We start from the raw sequence: 21,779 nt of genomic DNA, 5'->3' as shown, positions 1-21,779 counted from the left end.
ATGAGATATACATTGTTTACTTCAATCTGAAAAAAAAAACTATGAATACTTGATAGATATTATGCTTTTACTTCAGTCCTTAAGGATGATGAAAGATCTAAGGCAAAACTTTTGAACTTTAGTAATTCTTTCATTTTTCTGGGTAGTTTTAATTAAAAATCAAAGATTAATGCAAGCTTGGCTTTCCAGACTTATAACCTATGCAGTTGCACAGACCCTAGAAGGGCTTTGTGCTTGTTTAAATGTGTCTCAAAATTCATAATCACTTTTGAACTAGGCTCCAGATTTTTCTTTTTTCTTTTCAATTATGCATCTGGTCACTTAATGTTATTGCAACAAATATAAATGTTTGCTGAGCACATTCATGTAAACATTAAAGTTTTATCCCTTCTACTCTTACTTCTTTCTTTACAAACACCTCAGAAGGTATGGAATCAATGTCTTAGGAAAGCTAAAGATCTCTTTTATAAGAAAGCAGTAGAATTTCCTGAGTAAGATGTTAATATTCATGTGTCCATCTGGGAAACAGACGAAGTAGTTGTCTCACTTTCTTCATCCAGGTTTAGGTCAGAATTGCCCCCTTTCCCCCATAAAGCAGGATATATGAATAAGTATACTTCCTTCTTCTAACGCTTGCTCTGTAATTTCTGGAGTGGCTTTTTACTTATGTTCTGTTTTCATTCTTTTGCCCCTTTCCCTGGACAAATTTTGGTCCCCTTAACCCTCTGCTATCTCTGCCCTATCTGTGAAATTCATGTTCATTTATTATCTTATTTGGTAATGAACTCTGTTGAGTCTCTACTACAATGTAGAAACAAGAACACTGAGATGATGAGACACTTAATGATACAGTTTGGCTTCTAATGGTGATAAAATGTATAAAATGAATTTGGAGGATGGCTCAGGGATGAATCATATTCTGCAATATGGGTCTGGTCCAAATATAAGAAACATAGTTTGGGTCACTTTACACAGAGCAGATCTTTCTACTAATAACATTATTGAAGTGAAGACCCCTAATAAAGGGCAAAGATGAAGTTTAGACAATTTCTGTCCTCTGGTATATTCTTATCTAAGGGAGGATATACTCATATGCCTAGTGATGTACATGATGCTGATGTGAGTAAACTACAGTACGGATCCAGAGGTGAATAAAATCGGACACACAACAATGGGAGCAGAACAGGTAATATTTAGGCTTCCTCTGAGGGTAGAGGAAGACAGTCTTCACTGCACATTAAAAAGACAAAGCCATAAATATTTCAACATCTGTTGATAAAAGTGAATGATTTCTGTTGCTGGGACTGGGCTTAATTGTTGAAAGTATAGGGAGGACTTGGTGTGCAATGCAGGAAGTAAGATGACATTATGTTGAAATGAGTGAATCTATCAAAGGTTTTATGGATTAAAGAGATTTAACAAGAATGTATGTTTAACCCATATAATATGTGTGGTAAGGGGCATAATGATTCCCCTCCCCTACAAAGATGTTCCACATCCTAGTCTCTCTGGAATTTGAATATATTAGATTAGGCAAAGAAAAATTAAGGTTGCATATGAAATTAAGGTTGCTATTTAACTGGCTTTGAGATGAGAATATGTTATTGGATGATACAGGTGGGCCTAATGTAATCACATTGGTTCTTTTAAATGGAAAAAGGAGGCAGAAGAAAAGCAACCAGAGAAAGGGCAGCATGAACAGTCCTTGGCCACATGTTGCTGGCTTTGGATTTGAAGAAATGTGGCCCCAAGAAGGCATGCCAATGGCTTTTAGAAGCTGGATAAAGACAGATTCACTTTCTCCTAGAGCCTGAAGAAAGAATGTAACCCTGCTCATCCTTTGATTTTAGTTAGGCCAGTGAGAGTGCAGTTGGACTTCTGACCCCGGGAGCTGAAAGATAATACATTTGTGTTGTTTTCAGCCACTGTGTTTATGATCAATAATTATAACAGCAATAGGAAACTAGTGTAACCGGTTAAGTTCATTATTATATTATGAAAGCTTTGAACATCAGTATTAAAATACACTTTAATCATTGATAAATATGTTCCGCTATCTACTTACCTTCTCTTAAAGTTCTTAGGTCTTACCTGCATTTCCAGGGCTCCCCACCTATGCCTCTGCTTTCTACTGTTCCCCGATTACTTAGGTTTTTAAGCACAATCTTCTTCCAGTTACATTCAGGGAAGAAGTGTAAGTGCTAATACCCATTCCAGGCTAGCCATAAGCTAATAAAGAGAAAGTTACTGAGTTTTTCAGGCACGTCACCCACTGGCTTTCTGTTGGATGGGAAATACTATTTGCTCACATTGTTCTGTGCCTACATTCATATTTCTACTTGTATCAAATGCAAAATAATTTGGATCTGGCAAAAATTTTTTAAAAGATCAGAAAGGCCCTGTATCTGAGATGCTTGACACAGTGCCAAATCCTTAACTGCAGATTTTGTTTATGCCATTCCTTTTGATGGAGGGTAATACAGCTGTATAAAAAATCTTCTACTTTAGGGTGACAATTCCGTTTAGATTAATTGACTAGGGAGATTAATATTTACTTTTCTATCACTGTCGAAATGTTAACAATATTGTTTAAAATCCATTAAGTACTCAAGCATACTTTGGAAACTGCAGTCTGTTAATTTACTTCTAAAGTGCAGCTCCTATGGTCACAAAATGGCAGAAAATCTTTGAGTATTTTAAAAAGCAAATGGTTTTATTTGAACATCAGAAACATTAGTGGCACACAGGTTTTGAGCTATTTATCCTTGTAGTGGGATGACTAAAGCTCTTCTACTCATGGAAACAGGCTGAATTTGCTAGTACTCTCTCCCCTAAGGATGCCCATACTGAGTAGACCCTCAGTAACCATTTGTCCACCAGAGTAAATAAGAAGACAAATGTGTCCTTATGTGGTGAAGACACCAATATCTCATTGTGAACTAGGTAAGTGTAGTTTTAAGAACTATGTCATCTATAAGCCACCTTTCAGCTAGGAAAAAGCACTATGGCAAAACAGAAGTTGTTACTTCTGCCAGATATTCTCCAGTAGGTATATGTTCACCATCAAATATGCCACAGAGCTATGTAATACATCAATTCAATTAGAGATGCATTTTGCCATTTTCCCTTCTGACTCTTGTGAAACCACATTCTTATAAATGTTTCTTAGGATTGTAGCTGAATCTTTCTCTAGCCTTGGAAGAAGCTTGGCATCAGCTTGCCTGCATGCTTTTTCAAGCCATATCCCTCTCTGAGTTGCCATGTTGTAAAAATTCAAAGCTTTTATACAGGTTTTATTCAAGAACTGTGTTCAAAGGGCTGCTAATGTGAAACAGATTTTTAAAAAGTAGTTTTTTGTTTGTCTTTCCTGTAGAGACATCCTTGAAGCGGTGGTAATTTCTCCATTTTTCTGAGAAGAATATAGAGAATCCTTAATTCTCTTTGAAAAAATGATAGCACTCACATGGCTTTTCAAAGCTTAGAAATTTATTCTTAAAAACCTGTTAAGAACAAAAAGACTTCAGTCCTTTTGTCCTACAGGAAAACCTTGAATTAATTGCTATTTGGCTCTTAGTAACAGTTCTTCAAAGACGAGCTCAAGGGAGAGTTCTCCAAGGTGCCTGCCACCCCTCTATTTCTTTGGAAAATCAAATGTTCTTTTTTTTATTATTATTAAATTAGACACCAACACCCAGTCACCTTCACTGAGTTTCACTTCATTGTTACACCTTTCACTTTTATGAATTGCAGCTATTAGAATTGGCTGTATAAATTTAATTTCTGCATACCATATTGAATGATATTGCCCACTGCATTGCAAAACGCCCTCTATAGAGTGCATCATGTGAAAAACCTATCTCAGGATTCAGGACCAGAATGTTGCTTGAGAAATTTGCTTTCTTCTTTCCAATAATGAGGGTGATGTATTTTCTATATTTTCTTGTATGTGCACTGTCACACTGCTATAACTTAGCATTTGACCTTCCAGGATGCTGAGAATCAGAAGAGATCCTCATTTAGACAATTCAACGTATTGGCCTATGGTTAGATATTTGCATTTATCCTTTAATTTTTCATCTCTCTTTGTTTTTTAGCAAAGGAAAAATGAATGCATACATTAGTAAAATTAATTTGAAAATAATATTCTTGTTATTTGGGAAGTTGAGAAAAGAGATGCACTGTAGGCTGAATAAGTCAGGGAAGTTAAATGGCTTTGGAATGATATTTTATGAAGTAGACAAGACAATGAAAGCAACATTTTAATTCTATTCTGTTTTTAAGAAATCCTAATATTTTCTGATATGATGACAGAAGTGAAAATAAGAAAGAAGACTTAGTTAAGGCATCCATTAATTTATCCAACAATATTTATCCAGACTCCAGTATGTGTCTGACACAGTTCCTGCCTTTAGGAAGTTTTCTCTCATGAGCATCAATAGGCAATTTTGCTATATTATAGCATCTGCTATTTCAAAGGAAATTCATGCTGCCAGAGGACCAAATTAACAAGCAGTTTTGATTTGAATTTAGGGTGGGCTTGAAGAAGATGCAAGCTCAAAGCAAATACCAGAAGAAAGATAACAAGAGGAGGTAACCAGAGGAAGAGGGGAGGGTGGATTCATGAAAAAGGCAATGAATTGACAAAGATTCCAAATTAAGGGAGGACACTGAGCCTCCAGGGAATTAATATATATTAACCAGCACCTTCCCTCTCAGTTGGCAATGAGGTTAATCTAATCTTCAGGAGCCCTTACAACACATCTACTATTAACATTAATAGCCTTATTGATAGTGATTACATTATTCAGACAGTAAGAATGCACTGATTTAATCTATAGTGATTATAATGCATTAGATTACATTTCCAATTATGTATGTATATGTGTTTGTATATATTTATAAGTGGAATCTGGAAATAATAAAGAGGACAGAATTTTATTTTGGTTCCACATGAAGCTCTTGGGTAATAATGAATTCAAGGCTGCTGTGGTTTCTGCATTGCTCTCTGTCATGTGCATTTGCTACGAGCCTTTGCCATTGTTCTCTGTCATGTGGTCTCCATCCATAATGTTAAGTCAAGGCAAGGTGGCTGGTTGGTACAACTCCTAAAATAGAATCTACCATCCAACTGGCAGAAAATAAGAGACCAGAAAGGCAACCAACAAAGACACATACTTTTCTTTTTTAAAAAAAAGAGGTTGCTACAGAAGAGTTCCTCTTATCAGTGGGCTAGAACATAGTTTCATGGCAATAATTAGCTGTGCTTTGAGAAATGAAGGCTGTATTCAAGGTACCAATGAGTCCTGATGAAAATTTTTAATATTTAAAAAGGGGAGAAAAGGTTGTAAAGGACCATTCACAGTGTCTAATACTATCATTATACAGCATAGTTATATCTGCATCTATAAAATAATGCATACATTCATGTGTATCTATTTACAAAGGTAAGCCATAATTTGTGAGGTTCTCAAAGTTGGCGATTTTACCATATTATACGCACATTATTTTCTTATAAATAATTATGTTGCATCTTATCCGTTAACCTGATTGATAACCAATAAAATAATTTTGTCAAAAACTGTATAACACAGCAAGCCACATTCTCTATCAGTTACTTGGAAAGGGGAACAGATAAAATCTCCTAGCTATAACAAAATAAGTTACCTGGAACATCAGTCTACTGATGTCAGGAAGTTGGAATGGTTTTTAACCAACTGTATAATCACCTTATTTTCCTACATATTTTGCCAGTGCATGCTTTACTTCATAAGTTTTATGTGATATATGTGATACCTGTGGATGTCTGTGAAAATGAATAGCTCAAGTTCTATTTATGTAGAATGGCATCTCTCAAAGATATTAGGCCAATCATCTAGGGAACCCAGGTAACTTTTAAATGGTTTGGCTTGCATAGCTTTAATAAAAATATGTTTTGACTTGAATTACCTACACAATTGCACTTACGTTCCTATTTCTTTGTAAAGTAGGACTAACACACACAAAAAAGCAAAATCTATATAAGATTATGTGAGGCAGAAAGCCAATCATTATATGGGGTGGTATTGTCAGCCAATTTAGTCATATTTTAAAAAGGAGCCATTTTTACATTAAGTAGACCCTATTAAAAGGAAATTCTGCTGTTACTCCTGTTTCTGAATATTTTTATCTAATTTACCATTCTTGATCTCTCTCTGTTTTTAAATTTTTTTTGAAAGAGGACAGTCCTCACATGTTTTTGTAGCAGACACCTATGCTGGGAAGGGATGGTTACTATATAAGGACTTCTCACTCCCTGTGCCTATTTGGCGAATAAGACATATCAGACCACAGATCTCTTGTCTTTTTAAGAATGGCAAATATCACAGAAAAAATAAAATTGTGCTTTACAACATCGTATATGTAATTTTAATCATACTTTATACTTTGTAATATTTTGGACTTTGACAGAATGTATTATTTCTTTGGAGTTGGGACTTTGGGGAGAACCATGACAGAGTGTGGATATTATGAGGAGTGTCATCTGGTTAAAAGCTGCTGTTTTCTGCCGGATATGCTTAACTTTGCTGAGACTTTGATGCTCAGGTAGTGGCAGTTAACTTGGAATTTGTAATATTTTCCTATTTCTTCAGGTCAAATATTTGAATATAGAAATTTGAGGTGATGTATGTATTATTATATTTGGAGATAAATCTGTGTAATTCTTTAACACTCTACTGTGGTTCAGTAGACAGGTTCTTGGAACAATTAAGTGAATTCCATTACTTTCCTAAGTACAAAATACATAATGTAGTAAGCACAAAATGAAGCTGGCAATTATTCTGTACATTTGGGAGTATGCATATAGGAGAAAAATGGCATTTAAGGACAATACAGTCACCTCTGGATCTAAATGACCTCTATAGGTTCTCCCCTTAGTTACAGGTACTAGAAAATTGCTGTTTTTTTCACATTACTTCAGGTTCTATAAATCTGGATACAAGGGAAATTTTAAACAGAGAGTGGTGAAGATAATATGTATTTTGAAGGTCACAAGGGACATAGTATGGATGGTTTAAAAATAATACTTTCTGGATCTTTCTCAAATTGGCAGCAATTGGCTATCATGACTTGATTGTGTACTGGTATGTGTATTGGATGACAGGAAAACAGGGTTCTCATATCTCTATTTTACCACTTACTAGAGTTATAAATTCTCATAGGTGCAGACACATAACTAATAGAATGATGTAATGATAAATTTGCCTGCTTAAAGACACATAATGCCTTATTTTGTGGTCCACAGGAGCTCTAAGGCAAGATTCAGCTAAGATCAGGCAGTGCAGTAAGTCCAGCCCACAATCCGATTTTACAAATAAAGTTTTGTTGGAATACAGCCTTGCCTATTTATTTACTTATTGTCTATGGCAGCTTTCATGCCTCAGTGGCAGAGTTGAGTAGTTGCAACAGACCCATGTGGCCCACAAACCCAAATTACTTACTTCTCTGGCCATTTACAGAAAAAGTTCATTGACCCCTGCTATGCCAGCTGTGCTATTGTCATGCTGAACTCATTCTGCTGTGGATGAGTAGCAGTCTCTGATAATTAATCATGTTTTGTTTAAGCTCACCATATCCTCTGAATATGCTAGAATCCAATGCTGGAAAGTGATTCTATGTGAAAAAGTAGAGGTAGGGGCTGACTATATTGGACCCACTCCACAAATAAAAAGCAGATTTCTCTTAGACAATCAGTTTGCCATCTTACGTGAGCATGAAATTCATCTTACAATTTTAGGGAGGAAAACGTGGTCTTAAGCTTGGGGGAAAGTTTTAAAATATCTTATATTTTGTAATGTGATCTGCTTTCTCACTGTTTGTTTCAACTCAATAATAAAATATAACTCCCAAATGTGAAGAACTTTCCTGGGCTGTAAAATTGATAAGACCCAAACTCTTCATCTGGAAATTTTCTGAAGCCTCCTTCCTCCCGTTTCTCACCCCACTTTCTTTGGGCAAATTTGAAAGAAAATCACATTTCTTTAAATCTGGGCCCCTCATATTTGCGTATGTGCTCATTTTCTTGGTAAACCAAAAGCAGTTCACAATTTGTTTTATAGTTAGATTAATTTAAAAGTAGTCTATAACAAATAAATGAAACAGCTTGAAATGATTCACAGGCCCTTCCAGTCTCTTTTCCCGAAGTAGATATACCATCATAATAGTGTCACATATGAAATTACTTAGAAAGAAAATTATTTGTTGCTGTCCACTATTACATTCTTTCCTTGCTTCTAAATAATCTGTTTACTTATCCATTCAGTAGATGGTTACTGCATGCCCCATTATTTCTTCTTTCCCATTGCTAGAGGCAATTGCACATCATTCTACAGCAGCAATGTCACAGCTCCTTGAGTGTTCCTGTTCTTTTCTTGGCTATCATTAGAAATCCAAGTGATTCCTGAAGAGTTGTTTTATTATGTGTCTCAGTCTCAACCTTAGTCTTTCATCATGTTATACATATGAGACAAACTTAATAAACAAAGAGATATTGGGCAAGATGGCACAAGGACTTTATGCTGTGAGACAACTCCCCTAAATGCTAAAATAAAGTAGAAATAAAACACAGAAATGGAAGCTTAAGCCACATATCTGCTTATTTTCCAGTCCGGAATTCTACATGGGAGCTGGGAATTTGGCATGTATTAAACATTGGGAACCAATAGAGCACCATGCCTAATTGGGGACCAGAACTTGTGAACTAGAATGTGGCTCACACTACAGCTGTGTGAGATCCTAGGGAACTTTGGAAACTGGAGGGAAAAAGGAAAACATGAATACAAGCAGGATTTCAGCCAAGCCACCTGCTGGCCCAGTGAATGTATGTGCAGTAATGTGAATTTTAGACCCTTTAAGAAATGTTTACTATGTGAACAATTTAGATTACTCACTAAGAGACCAGAAATGCAATGTGTAGTGTCCACACCAGCAGAAGGAAATGAAGGAGGAGTAATGAAAACCTTATCAACCCTAGTAGAAGACAAAAAGGAGAGAAACAGGAGGAGGAAGTGGGGAAGAAGAGGAAGAGTGGGAGGAAAAAAGAGGAAGAGGATGAAGATGAAGAAAAAGGCTAGTGAACTATAGGCACAAAATATGGTTGTTTCTTGTTATACTCAGGGTATTGGTTTCAGAACTCCTGCATATGCCGAAGTCCACATGTGTTCAAGTCCTGCAGTTGGCCCTGCAGAACACAGGTTTATGAAAAGTTGGCCCTTTGAATATGCAAGGTTTCAGATGCCTCAGATCTTCATTGTTTGAAAAAAAAAAAAAATCCATGTATAAGTGGACCCACGTAGTTCAAATTCGTGTTGTTTAAGGGTTAACTGTAATTATAAAAAATCCAATTATCTAACTAAAAATAATGCTAATAAATTAAACTTACATTAGAAAACCACAATTCTCTGGTTATTACAAAGAGGATCTAGCTATATGCTTTATTCTCAATCATATCTAACAGCAAAACCCCACCAAAAAAGCAAAAATAAAGGAATGAACATAACAATATTTTGTAAACACTGACAAAAGACTGCCCTGGTAATGCAAAGTATTATTTGCCTTAAAAAGCGGAGTATTATTTAAAACAATAATAAGTTGTCTTAGTATATTTTGTGCTGCAATAGCACAATACCCAAGACTGGGTAACTTATAAAGAACAGAAATTTATTTTTTCACAGTCCTGGTATCTGGGAAGTCCAAGATCAAGGTGCCAGCAGGCTGAGTTGTCTGGTGAGGCTGCATCCTACGGAAGGGCAGAGCACCATGTTCTTATATGCCAGAAGAGCCAAAGAGCAAGCTAGTGGAAGCCTCTTGTCCAAGGGCCTTAATCCCATTCACAAGGGACAAGTGCTCATGACCTAATTACCTCTTCAACAATCTGCTATCACAATGCTGTCACATTGGCAATATCTGAATTTTGGAGGGGCAATATTCAAACTGTAGTAGAGGAATACTGCATAACAATTAAAGGAACCAGCCCTGTAGGAATATATAAAAATCATTATATACAGTAATTCTATAATCTGAATTGTATAAAACAAAAAAGGACAAAACTGCAAGGAGAAATCACCAAATCCACAATCTGGATTGCAGTTTTTAACATAGAATCTTAGAAATAATAGATCAGTTTAAGTGTGTAAATTAAACTACAAGAAATTTGAATAACAAATTAACGAACGACTTACACACACACACACACACACACACACACATATAATTGTTTTAGGTGCTGAAAAATCTTTGAAAGCTATATATGTACATATATATATCTATATAAAACCCTGCATGCAAGGATCATTTTCATAGAGAATATTTAGAAAATATAATTTAAAACATAGCCACTTGTAAAATAATTTTCAAAGGAATTGTTATCATCCAGATATTATAACTGTAATGCAATTAAACAAATTAATAAAAAGTTGGTTTATTTCAGTGGTATATGTGGAAAATTAAAAATGCATTCTTACATAATTCATTTTGTGAGAGAAACTGGAAATACATCTTATTTGGCAAAGAAAACAAAAGAACAGTGTATCAAAATATGTGGGATGCTGTTAGATGACAGGAAAATTTATAACCTCAAATGCATTTATTAAAAGTCAACCAAAATATTCTTGTTTTCACTTGGGACAGTAAAAGAAAACAGAATGCATATAAGAAAAAAATGGAATATGATAAAGATGTGAGCAAAAATTAATAAAATGGAAAGAATAAGGAGAAAAGTTGGTTCTAAAATACCAGTAAAATAGGTAAACATAGTAAGGTTGATTCCACCTGTTCAGAGGAACCAGAACAATACCTTGATGTAGATGTATATGTTACCTAAGTCTAATCTCTGTCTGTATATCTACATCTATATCATCTGTGGCTGTATTCACTATATCAATTTCATCTATAACAAGATTTCTTAACGTTGGCATTACTGAAATGTTGAGTTGGACAGTTCTTTATTAGAAGAGGCTATGCTGTGCATTGTGGGATGTTTAGCAGAATCCCTGGCCTCTACCATCTAGATTCCATTGCACTCTCTCTCACCCCAGGAAAGACAGACAGTACTTTCTCCAGAAGCTGCCAAATGTCCTCTTGGGGGCAAAATAGTCTCCAGTGAGAACCACTATATCAACGATATTATCCATAGTTATAGATGTGTAAGCTGTGTCTTTATCTTTTTATCTCTCAATAAAAAGATCCCAGACCTAAGAAACTGGAGTCCACCTGCAGTATTTAATGAATGATCCAGCTCACCTAAGACTAGGATTTCTCTATAAAATGAAGACTGTAATTCCTACTTTATCTTCTGTGTGATTTGTTTAGGTGCTGAAAGGAGATAATAGGTATGAAAATCTTTGAAAAAGCAAGATGTGTTAACAAGATAAATATAGTAGAAATGATAATATAACATTTTGATGTTATAATTATTGGACTAACACAAGTTAGTATTAAACAGTGAAACAGTTTATTCTAAAAACAACTAATCAGGAGGCTTGATATGGAATAAGTTGAGTACTCGTTGATAGGTACAACTTAGAAAATAGTTTTTTTCATAGTTTGAGAATTTCAATTCTTAACTATCAATATTGGGATTATAACTGGAACCTAGCAGAATTGTTGGGGACCTGTCTCTGTATATGGATAAGAATACTGGCCCATACTATGTATGAGAATAAATATTTGTAATATCCAAATCAACACCTTTTTCTTGCAATAGTCTGGGATTTTTTTGTTTTGTTTTGGTAGTTTGCCTTTTGGTTACATATCTTGGGATTTCTCTATTTCAGTGTCTTCATTCCTTAGCAATTTAAAACACTATTCATTTTTCTGTCTATGCGCCTAATTTTCTATCCTCTATCAATGATACTTCTTTCCTTTGTCATTATAAGTATTTCTCTTATTTTCAAAATTTTAGAGAGGCTTTCTAATGACACTAGACTTAGAAGTACTATCAGCTCTAGCAACAAAATAAGATGCAATCAAATTGCCTTTCTGTAAATAGCTAGTATTATGTATTAAAATATTAGCAGCTCAAACCTAACTATGTCCTTCTTTGAGGAATAATCCTGCATTGACTACTAAGAGCTAAACCTGTTTCCATGTTTACACTATAAATCCTTTGTTTTCTAAGTTAATATCTCAGCTGTGAAATTTCTTTCTGTGGTTAAACTTGGCAAAAGGTTGACACTGCAGAGTAATATTTTCTTCTCCTCAAGTTTAAAGGGAAAGCATTAGTTTATTTTTAAGATCTTAGTGAAAGAAAGGGGAGGGAGTGACAACAGAGATGTTTCAGATGATTCTTATTACTAGAAAACTGAATAACCAGTTAGCTTTATTTTTAAAAATCTAGTTACATGAAAACTTACTTTGGGCTTATAAGAATTATTTTCCATATGTGATACCACTGATCATTCTAATAAATTGTAATTTTCCTTTTTAATGTTCAAAGTGGATTTTGGACCATGCACAGTTGTCATTTTCTTCAGAAATTTCATAAGGATTTTTAGTACAAAAAGTTATTGAGCATGCAAGGTTCTGTAGATGAAAAGCTCCCTAAGCATGCATTGACAAGGAGGACTAGGGTTGTTACAGTTTGTTGTGTCAATGATTTGCAAATAATGGGTCTCTGGGATATTTTTAAATTGCAACTTTCACTCCAGGCCATGGTGCTTTTTAGGATGAGCTGAGTTGCTCTGAGGCTTGGCACTCTTCAGTGCACCTTAGGCAGGGGCTCTAATACTTCCATTGAGATCATAACAGCTGGCCATTACAATCAATCTCAATGACATATTTTTCTTGCATTTTTTTCTTTTAATAAAAAACAAAAAAGCACACTCAAAAGACAATATTAAAGTTGTAACTTAAGCCGACTACAGTGAAGAGCTTTCACGGAATGCTTTGAACATCATGAATCAAGTTGTTATAGAGCTGTGTTTAAACCACACATGGCTGACAGTAAGGACACAATAGTAGTTCCAAAAACGGTGAATTTAAGTCGGTTAAAATGGCATAAAGAGACATGACTTGTACATGAATTAGAAAATGTGGGACAACTAAACAAGCATTACAGATAAAGTACATGAAGACTATATTGAACTGTAAAACAGTTCATAGGTTCTAAGTTCAAATTTCTCAAAGTCACACTTCTGTTTCTTACATAAGCTGAGTTTTATCTGTCACCCTGTATAGCCAAGGATCCCTGAGGTTAATCTAGTATCCTAGAATTTAGGAAATCAAGAGGACTTTCAGATCACTAGCATCCCTTAGTATTTGACAGCCTGAAGGAGGTATGTGTTGGAAGATGATATGCTAAAATGCCCTATGGATATAACACTGGCTCATTTATTTTATGAGTTTAATGTACAACATTACATTATATTTAATGTAAAACAACATTTTAGAAAACACATTTCTTCATAGTGGATTCTCCCAGTAGGTATAATTTCACCTTATTAGAGAACTCATGGTTATCAATAAATACTACTTTTTAACACAAAAACATATATAATATGTTTATGATTTTTAAGAGTGCCTTCTGGGGTTGTTCCACTTTTACTTGAAAGGTATGGGTTCCCTCAGTGCAAAGACACCTTCTAATACATTATTCAGCATTCACTCAGCATCTATCATAAAGCCTGCCACAGTGGACAACAAATATTTGTTGAATTTCAGGCTACTGTTGAATGGTCCACTGTGCCTATGCCAAAAATTATGTCAACATTTCCAAAGAGCTCTGGTCAAAACTGAAGAAGAAGTCTCAGGGATATTCAAAAAGTTAGAGCAAGTGTGAATCAGACACTGGCTGCTATCCATAGAGTGATAAAAATTGTCACTAGATTGTTGAGAACATATAAGCACTAGAACTTAAATGAAGAGCAGAGAGATCATCCTGAGGCCATGAAATGTTGAAAGGGGAACTTTTAACTCACTATTGGGTTAAACCAAGAAAGTGCCCCCTCCTTCAGAAGATAACAATAGATCTTACAGAACAAAACAGAAATAATTATGGAAGGAATAAAGATTTTCAGTAAGTGCAATATACTGATGGTAAGATTATTTAAATCTTACAGAAGGGGGAAAAAGAATTTTACTAAGGTAACTAACGAAAGAGAGGAATTGTGGTTTTACTTGATGTCTTTTTTCCCCAGAATATTTTTTTTGGTTTTGCAGACTTTTAACACAACACATATGAACATATTTTCCTATACAAATTGTCAATAGGCAGAGGCATCAGTAAAGTATTGATAAATACAAGTCTAGTTGAGTGATGTAAATAGGAAGTTCATTTTTTTAAGATGTGTGTACTACTTTTAGTAAAAAGTATATACATTTTATTGGTTAATATTTAGAGCATGTTGCTTTTGGAAATTATATGTTGTTTTTCATAAAATAGAATGGAGATTATTCAGTGTTTAAAGCTGCTAAATTATACTTAAAACAATCTAAGAATATATAAAGAGTTACCTTCAGTGAAATGAAAAACTGTTTTATTGCTGGCTGCTAATAGGCTGGTGGTAAAGTTTGACATAATGATGAAGATACAGAAGGGAAAAAAAGGTTCCAAAGATTATTTGTTGGGAGGTGGAGTCACCAGTACACAGAAGGAAGTAGGAAGGGGTTGATAGGCAGATTTGAAACCTGAAAGATAAGAGCCTGGGATACGTTCCAAGAAATAGAAACTCAGACTTTGGGGAAAAGGTTGAGGGACAAAGTAATTTATTCTATGGTCAGTTTATGTGATACATTTTCACACTTACAAAAATTATAATAGAACTACTTACGTCAATCAGTACTTCAAAATTTCCCAGCAGCAACAACTATGAAACCATCTGACTTTCAAAGCCATATGGGTGTAGTCTTAGCTTAAGATTGAAATGCCACATCCATATGGTTAAGTAGGTTAAGAGAAATGCTTTTGTTAGAACTACAATCCATCTCCAACCTCTGGAAGTCTAAGCAAGTATGAGTCTTGGGCTTTCTTTTCATCCTCTCCTTAATTTTTAAGACATTGTACATCTTTATGTCTATAAGTCTGAAAACAACCCCTAAGAATCAGAAACAGGTGAAAAGCCCTTCTGGGATAATCCATGAACTCACTGTCTTAGATGAACTATGAATAACTTTCCTTTCAATGCAATTAGACCTAAGGAGATACATGTACAGTTGATCGGGCCACCTTGTAATCCACATTATCTAAACTCTGATAGTTTGCATTTCAGTCAACTGATCTGATCTTTGATTTTGATAGCTGGCTGGCATAAACAATTTCCTAGCCCAGCCAACAACTTTCCTGAATATGATACTTGACCAATATTTAAAAATCAATGACTGAATGAAGTAAAAGGGAAGTCTTTCTAGAAACAATGAAGACTAGATATTAACAAGTTCTTTGTTAGAATTAAATTGTAGTGTGAGAAGCATGTTTCTTTTTAGTACTTATTTTCAGCATCATTTTTCATATCTCAAGCTATTTTGGAGTCAAGGGCTAAATATCACAAAACAACTTCTATCTGTTGTAGTATTACAGAAGTAGAAAAAGTAAAACAGAAACACTGATACATTCTTGAAAAGAGACAGATTTTCTTAAAGTAAGTAATGCTAATCACACTTGCCTATTAGGGTAAAGGCATTTTTAAGGAATGTGTAGTTTGGCCCCTTATGGCTGTCTATAAATGAATAAAGGGGTCTAACTATTCAAGACTGTCTTCTTTAAATCAACATGACAATGAAATATACAATATGTAGTTCGATGTGGGTGTAGAAGTCAATGTCAGTAGGTTATTACCTCATTTTTAGCATTTTTTTTCCCAGAAGAATTTTAAAGGGAGTGCTTATTTTTCTAGAGTGCTTAAAGACAATTTAATCCAGACAAGCCTGTGACTATGTGTTGGCAAGCTAATGTTTTGACAAGGAATGAATCAGTGCATGTGGACATTAGTGATGTATGAATCTCCCCAACAAAACATTTCATCAGAATGTCTTTCAAACCAATGTGTCTGTCATAATTCCTGGGCCAAATGTTTAATGAACAGTTCTTCTAAACACTACTGTCAAGAGAGAATATTATTGGTCGTCAGCTTTTCACATGCAAGTAATTAATAAAGTGACAATTTCAAGATCAAAGTTCTCACAGTGTTGGACAGATTTAGCAGTCAGTGTATAAGATACAGGTCTTTGAACAGGAAAGGAGCCTCCAGATATGATCAGGTCAACATCCTATCCAATATATAATATGCTCCCTTTCTGTCAGCAGACTGCCTAAAATATTTGTGAATGACATTTGGAAATTAGAAAATGGTGTCTCACCATGTTTCTTGGACTAAAATAGAAGATGCTTCAAATGTGCATTCACCAAGGAATTCAGGACTAATTTTTGATCCTGAAACAAAAACTATAGCAGTGTATTACAAACACATTTATGAACACAAACTATCTATAATGTCTTCTATTTATTGCATTCAGTTATTTTAAAGTAAATAAAAATATTTTACTTTGAGTGTATGAAATTTCACAAAAAGTAAAATTTCAGAATCATAAAAGAAATGTTAATGTTCCCTGGATAAGAACGAATGACAATATTTTCCAAATGTTCAAGTGAACAACTTTCAAATTTTTGAATATCATTATTTAATGTTATTACATAGTCAATAACTTGGAACAATTTGAGAATGTATTTTTGAATTCAAAACCTTTTTAAGTATGTCAATATTAAGTTATAACATTAGTAATATCTAGAAGTTAATTACATAAATTCATTTTTTAAAGATATGTGTACTACTTTTTCATAAAAATATATATATTGGTTAATATTTGGAGCATGTTTTAGGAACTATGTTTTCTTTCATATTTCAAAGAGAATGGAGATTATTTAGTCTTTGAAGCTGCTAAATTATACTTAAAACAATCTAAGAATATATAAAGAGTTGCCTTCAGTGACATGAAAAACTATTTTATTGCTGACTGCTCAATATGTGAACTGTGTAGTGTGATGCCTCAAGAAAAGCATATAAGTATATGTACATAATATACTGTTTTCTATTTATACATACATTGAATTTGGATTAAGATGGCTTAACTATCAATCCAGTTTTCATATGAATAAATTAATGACACTAAACTATATTCTGTTTTGTAATTACAAAAGAGACATTGTGACAAAGGTCACTGATTTTCCAATGTATAATAAATAAATGTAATAGAAAATAAAATACTTAATTAACCTAATAACATAATTTAAATTATTTTTGTTCCAATTCAAATGAATTCAAATTAATGGCATTCTTTTTCATTCTGCTGCAAGGGTATTTTATGTGGCATGTACTGATTTGAAAATTTTTATTACCTTCAAATTTTTAAAAAGGCTTATTAATTATCAATGGATAGGGGGATGCCTAAGTTTCAAAAATGCCCTTGTTGTGAAAATTTCTCTTCACTTGTGCTTCTTATTGGGCATAAGAAACTTATGAATTCTGGTTATCACAAATTTTAGGAAAGACAGTCAACAACCAATGACTGTCATGACAAAACCAGCCATGACAATAAGTGCTGGCCCCATGTGCCGAGGGCCCAAAAGAAATCCGGCATCAGGCCTAATAAGTATCAGGTAATGTACCTAATAAAAGTCAGGCAACAGGCCTAATGAAGCTTAGGCAGTGAAAACCAGGCAGCGGGCCTAATGAGAGAGGCAACAGGCCTAATGAAAATCAGGCAACGGGCCTAATGAAAAATGCCATAGACTTCATTTTGGCTTATCTCTCCATGGAAGTTTGTATAGTGCACTCTTAAGTGGACCCACTCAAAAACATATGTGAGACATGTTTGTCTAAGTGCACAAAGTATTGGAAAAGAAGAGCTGCTAGTACATAAGGTAGAGTCAATGCAGAATTTACATCCCTTACTGAATTGTGTAAGCATAATGAATTGGAAAACCATCAAGATATGTCCAGGCCATCATAGCAGTAGTTTTTAATAAACGTTATAGTTCTAGCTTGAGATTTATTCCGAGTTACTGAGTTTGTGTCTGGTTACCATGCCCTATTCAGCCCTAAAAGAATAGGCTCTAAGCTTTCCAATATTTGATGCTTAGAAGGAAATAGAGTCATTTAAATAATGTTCATTGTCCTGGGGTTTAAAGGAATATGCAAAATAGAGCAGAGATGTCAAGCTTTCATTTATTTTTTTTAGAAACTATTTGAATGACTGTGCGAGGTACTGGGTGTTAGTGGGCTCTTCTCTGTGGAGTTTTTAGGCCAATTGGAGAGACAGACCCCATAAAAACTGTAAAACTATAAACAGTGGAATGTGATATGAGGAAATCAAACAGGGTATTATGATAGGGAATACTGGGGCAAAAGAACCAAAATTGATTGTGTGGCCAGGAAAGGCCTCTCTAGAGTAAAAAGATGCAGACACAGAGACCAGCATGAGCAAAGCAGGGCATTGGGTAACATGAATGAAGAACTAAAAGATCACTTTGGGTTATCCATTGTCAGTGAAATGGGAAATGTGAGATACTGTGGAAGAACTGTAGAGGAAGACCTGTCCTGGGACACTTCCTGTTTCTTGCACGTAGTGATTTATAGTCATGGGAAACATATTTATTCTCTTTTAGCGTTATGTTCTCCTTGCATATAATGCGATATATAATATAATGACCTGTAAGCATATTGGGTAAACATTGACTAAAACATACTTTTGCATTCATTCACTTAAATACTTCAATTTGTCATAATACATATATTTTTAAATCTTAAGGAAAAAAATGGCTAAAAACCACCTTGTTCATAAGCAATCGAAATGTTGACTTTAATTTTTACAAATAGGAACATCATTTTACTATTAAAACAATGTGATAGTAAACATGAAACACAAAAGAAAAATACGCCTACAGCATAGTATTGTAAAATTTAATCATTTAAACTGTAAAATTATTTTAGTTGTCTCAGTGCTGTAGCAACAATATCAAACATGATTGTCACATGCAATGTGACCATATAATAACATAATATGTATTGTAAATAAAATGTGTCAAATTTTAAATTATTTTAATTACATTAGTTATTTTGTTTACATTTTTTCTAGAATTAATATTACAGAAAAATAACAGCAACTTTTGGGGACATATACTTTCTTTTTGACTTCAAATTGAATTAGAACAGAAACCACAATAACACAGAATAATATGTCTAACATGTGGTTTTCCTTCAGGAGATATTGAGTTTTTAGATTTTACCAAGTCCCTTGGAAGCTTTAGGGTTCTTACGATGCCTGGAGTCAATTTTGAACAACTTTGCAATTTACTATAGGGAATCTTAATTCAAATTCAACAAAACACTGAAAGAGAAAGTGTTTTGGGGGCAATTAGGTTTCTCCAAGGATATTAATGCGAGATTCCCTGGTGGGGAAAAGGAAGATGTAAATAAAATATTTCTGTAACCCTGCAATATGTTAAATAGTACTAATGATAAAAATATATAAGTGAAAACTTAAGTCCTATCCATTTTATTGTGAGAATTAAGGCTAAGTCTAAAGACCAAACAAAAGAACATGAGGCTGAACAATTGCCAAAACCCTATTTGGGTTTCCATTTAACTTAAAGTTATCAGTGACAACAATTAAACAATTTTGTGTTCTTAGTTCCAACAATGCCACAGCCTAATTGCAATCAATCATTTAATAAATACTTATTCAGTGCCTCCTATGTGTCAGGCATGCATAATTCTAGGTGGGAGGGATATAACTGTGAACAAAATTATCAGAAATACCTGACTCCCATCTTTCTTTGCATATTTAGTTTGTAAATTGTATACTTTCTTTTGCATTGTATTGGGAACTCTGTTGTCTTTGAGCAATGCTAATATTGATCAATAAATTGAGGTGCCGTCAGCCTGATTCATTGATTTATAAAGTTCCCCACTGGCTTTTACCTCATGCTTTTAGCAGCCATTGATGATCATTTTCTAGAATCCTTGCATTCATTAGTTATTATAATAATATTTTAATTCTTTTATTTCTATTGCATTTTATAGAATTCTTTTGTAAAGAACAACTTTTTTTTTAACAGTTACTGTGTTTACATGAAAAAAAGTTTGTTCAGAAAAGATAGGTGAGATATTTTATTCTTACCTTGTATTCACCAGTTTGTTGACCACAAGACAGACAACCCAATATAAACCAAAGGTAATGTGTTTTGTTTTTCTTTCTCTATTATTTTAAGCTCAGGAACATTGACATATTTGATGTGTTTAACTCCATTTCAATCCCTGCTTTTTGTGAGGTCTAATGGCTGGAAGTTAGCTTCTGGGCCATTTTAAAAGGCCCTAGAGGTCTTAGATACTACAATCCATTCTGGTAGAATAAAATTTTTCATACTCATCTTGAAGAATTTTTGATCTAAGTCTGAAGTGACCTGTTTCTCCAGGAATCCTTGATTCCTTTATTTAAAAGTGGCCGAGACCACATTCTAAGTCCTATTAGTGCTACATGTTGAGTCTGAGCCTTTCAGTGGAAAAAGCTAGAAACTACTTTGTAGGTCTTTTTTTTTTTTTTTTTTTAAAGAAATTAATAGTAAGTTTACATTGTTAATTCTAATACAAATATTAAAATTAAAGGGTTTTTAACTTCAAAATCATGCTTACTCCAGTAGAACTTATATTCTCATGAGTAGAGACAGACTTTGAACCAAAGTATTACACTTTAGTGATTATCTTTCAAATCAGAAGTAGAAATGGAATTTAATTTTGAACGTGCTCACGATTTTCTCTTAGTGCACACATTAGTCTTCTCAACTCTCCTTATACAACGTACGATTCAGAAATAACACCATCATTCATTCAGTATTTTGTGACAAGAGCCAGTCAATTAAATTTGGTTATATCACCTTTAATCTTTCATATTCTATAAAAGTGAGTATTTCATTTGGATGTCCTTATCATCTTGGATTCACAATGGCCAAGCAAACTTCTCATAAAGATGACAGAGTTTCTGCTAATTATCTTTAAAGAGATTTAATGATGGGCATTACAATAATTTATCTTACGTTTCCTTCTGAATAATTACCATTGTGAATCACTAAGAGGAAGCGGAAAAAGAGAAGACATCTTCTATCATGTCCCCCTGTCCTTTTCTTCTTGAGGTATTTAGTCATAATATAAATTATTTTAATGTGAATATTTAATTTAATGAAATGAAAATTGCAATGATGACAAATGCATACAATTTTAACTGCAGGTAATAAAACTCAACGCAAGACTTTTACTAAAGTATGTAAAACACCATCTTGAATGAAAATACTGTAGAAATTTGTGGCATGACCTTATTATCAAAAAAGCTCACTTAATAAACTGTCTATAATTTGAGTGAGTATGACATCAAATAAGGTGATACTGCCTATTGTAAATGCTATAAAACAAATTCCAAAAGCATTTTTCCTTTAAAGGTTGGATATGTTGCCATGTATTAACTGTCTATAGTCAAAACCTTAGAGCAGTATTTTCAAATATATAAAATTCATGAAAAGATGTATACAAAATGAATATTTTATATTGCATATCTGTATTTATGGGTTAAGCAACCATATATTGGCACATACTGACCAACTAAATTAAAATCATAGTTTTCCACAAACCTAAATTATGCTTTCATTGCAGAGACAACTGTATTATTCTTGAAGGAGGGAAAAATTATTAAAATTCAGAACAAAACTTTATTGCTAACATGACAGTAGTTTAGTAATACCCGAAAGGGCTGCACATTGA

The sequence above is a fragment of the Saimiri boliviensis genome, chromosome 11, assembly GCF_048565385.1.
Source record: "Saimiri boliviensis isolate mSaiBol1 chromosome 11, mSaiBol1.pri, whole genome shotgun sequence".
Lineage (NCBI taxonomy): Eukaryota > Metazoa > Chordata > Mammalia > Primates > Cebidae > Saimiri > Saimiri boliviensis.
This window is presented reverse-complemented; position numbering follows the sequence as displayed.